The sequence below is a fragment of the Elaeis guineensis genome, chromosome 6, assembly GCF_000442705.2.
Source record: "Elaeis guineensis isolate ETL-2024a chromosome 6, EG11, whole genome shotgun sequence".
Classification (NCBI taxonomy): domain Eukaryota; kingdom Viridiplantae; phylum Streptophyta; class Magnoliopsida; order Arecales; family Arecaceae; genus Elaeis; species Elaeis guineensis.
The window spans coordinates 28,663,010-28,668,417 of NC_025998.2; positions in this window are offsets into that span (position 1 = coordinate 28,663,010).

A 5,408-nucleotide genomic window follows, 5' to 3' on the forward strand; every position below is an offset into this window, starting at 1 on the left:
GAAGACATTTGTTGGAGGGAGAGAGAGAGTGGAGACTAGGAGTGGGAAGGTAAGGTAACTAAGTATGATAAAAAATTGGGAGGGCCCAATTTATTAAATTTATCATACTATAAAAGAATTTAAAAAAAATCTGGGGGGACCATGGCACCCCCCCCCCCCCCCCCACACACACACAATGGAACATGAGGCGCCGCCCCTGATCCTTAGATTTAGAGGCTTGATTACAAATGCTACAATTGCCACAGTCTCTCTCAAGCTTCCTTTGAAGGATAACCCTAATGTTGAGCTTATTCAGAAGAGCCAGCCAAAGGAATCCCTTAATCTTAGAAGGAATATGTGAGTTGCAGATAGTTTTAACCAACAGCCAGATGATGCTTCTATAAATCAAGAAATTGTACAAAGATGAGGTAGTGAAGACACTCTTAGATTCTAGAAGCCAAATGATCTTATCAAGGTTAGAGATAAGAGATATACCTTGAAGCAAAGAAAGGATGAGCTGTTTTTGAGTTTCTGCTTTAGATGTGAGGTTAGAGTATGTGATTTTCCATGAAGAGGAAACATGGCCGAAGAGTTTTGCAACATTGCAAAGTTTCAATTTACAAGCTCTATAAAGATTCAGCAACAAACTTTTGAGAGGAGTGTTACATAGCCACAAATCAAACTAGCAGGATGTACCAACCCCATTCCCAACAACAAACTTGCACTTGTTCCAGATTGGTAGGAGAGAGGTAATAATATATCTTTCCATAGTCCAGAACATAGAATTCTCAGCCTCCAACAAGGTGAGAGCTTGAATTTCTTGAGGTAAAATGAGCTTAGTGTTCTTCTCCAATTTCCAGGATCCCCAGATAGATATCTCCAACCCCATTTTGCTAGAAGAGATTGATTGGGAGGCTTGGGTATATTAAGCATCTTGAGGTCCTTAATTCCCAAGCTTCATTCCTCTTTAGCCAAATAAACCTTCTTCCAACTGGCTTTGCAAGAAATGTTGGAGGCAAGATCAGACCCTGCCTAGAGGAAGTTATGACAAATTTTATCAAGTTGCTTGGATACCCAGGAAGGCTATGTATAAATGGATAGGAAATAGGTGAGAGTAGATGAAAGCACAACATTGATCAAGATTAGTCCACCTCCAAACAACAACAATTTTCATTCTAAGAAGCAAGTCTAGTTTTAAATTTTTAAATCAAAAGTAACCAGTCAGAGTTCTTGAGCTTACCTGCTTTAATTAAGAGGAAGGCCGAGATAATTGAATGGTAGGGAGGAGAATTTACAATTCAACCAGGAGGAGAAGACCGACCAATAGAAAGGGATGGTCCCACTATCACAACTAGGCTTTTGGAGAAGTTGATTCCAAGACTAAAGATAAGCTTAAAGTAGTAGAGGAGCAATTTATTACAGAAAAAGAATGCTCTCCCTTTGAGCAAAAACCAAAGTGTTATAAGCATATTGGAGGATGTTTGCCCCTTAGATCCCTTGAAAGAGGCTAGCCATTCTTGCATTGGCAAGAAGTTTCGAAAGCCGATTTACAGCAAGACAAAAAAGTAAGGAGAAAGAAGGTCACCTTGCATTAAGTCACTTTTACAAGTGAACTAGGCTTCATGATTGCCATTGGCCTATATAGAAATCTTTGAGGAGTAGAGAAGGTTGTGAATACACTCACACCATTTAGGCGGAAACCATGGTGAAAAAGCAGATTAAAAATAATCTAGATTTTTTTAGATTTCATGTAATATATTATTAATGAAATAACAATATAATATATTATATGATAATGTAATATATTATTATAATATTATATTGTATGATATTATATATTCTAATATACTATATGTTATTATATTATAATGTACTATATTATATTATAACATATATATTATACTATACTATATTATAATACTTTATGATCATAATATTATATTATTTATAACCATGTAATATATTATAACATAATAATAATATAATATGTTATATGATGAAATATATTATTATGATATTATATTAGATGATATTATATATTTGAATATATTATATATATTATTATATTATATTATAATAATATATATTGTACCATATAATTATATTACATCATTATTATTATATTATATTATATTATTATTGAATTAGATTTTTTAGAATAAAATAAAAAGGTTATTTTTTTGGGTTGATGGAAAAATGACTTAAGGTTTTTCCTCATTTCATAGGTAAATTTATAATAGAAAAATAACTTACCACCTAAAGAAGCGTGAGAACATAAATAAGTTGATCAATGAAAAAATTGACTAACTTTTTCATGATATCTATCCACCAAAAAATGGGCCTTTAGGTACTTGGTTTTTATTGTCAAATGTGATCTCATTGCCTAGTTTATTAAAGAGGAATGAAATGATTGTGTTGCCACTCTAAGCTTGCAATCTTTAATACTCTCCTCATAAAGGCAAGACCCAAGATCCTTTGTAATGTGCAATTTACACTGCAGAAGCTGCTATTAGGGGATGGATAGTTATCAATAATGATATGTCATATATAGCACGTAAACAATCTTGTTTGATAACTATCTATCTTTTAATGATGGTCATCAAGTGCTGCGGAGCATTTTATGATAAAATTGTACACTGTATAGAGGATCCATGCTCAATAGAGCAAATCCACTATCTTTAGGTGTCGATGATGAACTAGGTATAATTACTAATGCTATGAAGCCTTACCCAACTAGGCCTGATTTGGACTTAGTTGGCAAGCCAGCCGACTTTGATTAAAAAATTTATTTTTTTTTTGGATTGAAATAAGGAAAAATATGATCCTTACTGGGTGGGGACAAGGATGTGCAAATGCTCGTTGACATCATGGCCTGTGGAATGACGATGGCCATTGGCTATTGCACCGACGAACGACTGATGTTAGTTGAGTTCATCTTTCCAAACTCTCTCTATTTAACCCCCCTCTCATTGATCATCATCGAACCCCACCACCTCCCTCTCACTTCCTTCCTCATCTCCGCAGTATTGTGTGACAATGACACCATCACCCCAGATAGCCCAATTTCCTTCCTAATCTCCTCTATCTTCTTTGTCTGGGAATCAATGACCCGTTTCCCACTGGCTTCCTCCACCATTGGTTGCAACCCACTACTGCCATCATCTCCACCTCTGGTGAGTCTCTCCCACCAATTGCCTTTTCTTCCTTGGCCATGGATGCTGCCACCAAGGCAACAAGGAGTGATGCCCCTTTCCTTCTCTCCTATTTTCCCTGTGCATGGCCAAAGCACTACCTAAAGCTGCGGCCATTTGGCACGCCACTATAGTCTTGACTGCCTTGGCCCCACCACCATCGGACTCCATTTTTTTTCTCTTCTATCCATTCACCCTTGTAAAGCCACAAGAAGAATACTGTTTTGGCATGGGAAGGGGAGAGAGAAGAAAAAAATATGGTGTGAAATCGCCTCTTAAATCAAGAACCAATTTGATTAAGTCTAGATCGATTTTCTAATAAGCAATTCGGACCATCTAGATCGAGCTCATAATTAGGCTTAGACCGAGATCCAAACCGAGAGTCTCTCTCTTGTTCTAATCATTTTCTCTAATTGAAGGCTAACAATATTGTAAATTACTTATATCAGAGTCTTCAATGCTAGAGAAGCACCAAGCCTAGGGATCAAATCGTGAGTCAAAGGTTGTGATTATTGAATCTGATTTACTTAGTTCCATAATTTTATATTATTCTCTGAGATTTTTCTTAATGCATATCATATATTTCAAAATATAATTTATAAAAATAATATATTTAAATATTTAGAAATTAAAAAAAATATTTATATTATGTATGTTCTCATGAAAACATTATTCAAAAATATGGATCAAGCATGAGGTCTTACTTTGGCATGATTATTGCAAAATTGCAAAAATTGAAATAAATTGATTTCTCTATTTTAATATTATATGATATTTTAAAAGAGATTATGCATGTTCACCTTTACATGAATTTTTGAATAAAAACTATTTTTAATTTGAAAAAAGATGCGATACTTTGAATTTAAGATTATTATGAAAAAAATATAGTGATGCTAAAAAAACTGGTTATTAAGAAAATTATGAGAAAAACTTTCTATTTATATTATGATCCAAGTCTAGCTAATAAGACTGATCATTGGTCACATGTCAAAAAATAATTTTTTTGGTTTAGTCAATCGGAACAGATTGCTGGCAGAGCTAGTCCTTCCAGGCCTAGTCAGTTGGACTGATCGCTAGTACATGCTGATACATTGTGTGCTTATTTTTAAGACTAATCTTTTTAATCTGTCACCGGATTAATCATGACCATATGGATCAGAGCCTAGTTCCTTTCTGAGCTTAGCTGGTAAGACTGATCACTGGTACATGCAGATAGATTGCATATTTTGTGTTTCGGATTAGTCTCTTATGGGTCTTATCATGAGGCTGATAGTGATTGTAGTCATCAAAGACTGAGAGAGAATTTTTATATTTTACTATTATACATGATATGTTTAAAAAAGTAAGCATATTGATACATAAATCTTATTATTGTTAAATTACTATGGTTGAAATAAAATTTATTTTATACTTATCCCTTAGAGATATTAAAAGCTTACTGGGCTTCTAAAATGCATTTTCTATTTTCTTTTTTTTTTTTTCAGATCCAGATAGCATACGTGGCTTGGATCGAGCGGAGTGTAGGGCCTTCGATGCTATTTGCTAGTTTTGACTTTGAATAAAATTTATTTTGGATATTGTGTTATTTTTCTTATTAGTGTTTGTGAACGATTTTATTGAATAAATATATTAGATGATTTGTTTTTCGTATCACTATCTGAGTTTGGAACGATGCCAATATGCATGAAGAAGATTGCAGGCCATGTATATCCTATGAGGTTCAAACTTAGGAATGTATAGCTGTTTATCATGCGCTTGGCTTGAGCAGTCGGACCGAGTTGCGATAAGCGCCCAGTTCATCTTCACGCAGCACTTTCCGGAGATTTCAGGGATGAAGTCAGTGTTGCTATCGGTTCGGATGGTCTGAAATGATCCTTGCTTCGCTCACCTTTAGTTTCGCTCAGGCCTCCCCAAGCTCATTCACTGATGAGAGGACGATAAGAACACTGATTCCTCCGACTCTGGATTGGAGGCTCTGCTGCAGCATGGAGGTAACTTCGAGAGATGAACCGTAGTCTTGCATGTTTGGAGTCACGAAGGGATGGCAGGCAAGGGATTGCTTGCGACAAGCTGAGACCAGGCCGGGCCTTAGATAACCTCATTTGGCTGGGCTCAGGTTGGACAAGCTTAAGGGCCGAGACCGGGCTGGGCCGGATAGATATGCTCTCAGGTCCGTTCAATGCAGACGGATGGAGTGGGGTCTCTTCCGTAGGCGGCTTCGAGTTGCGGATACTCAAA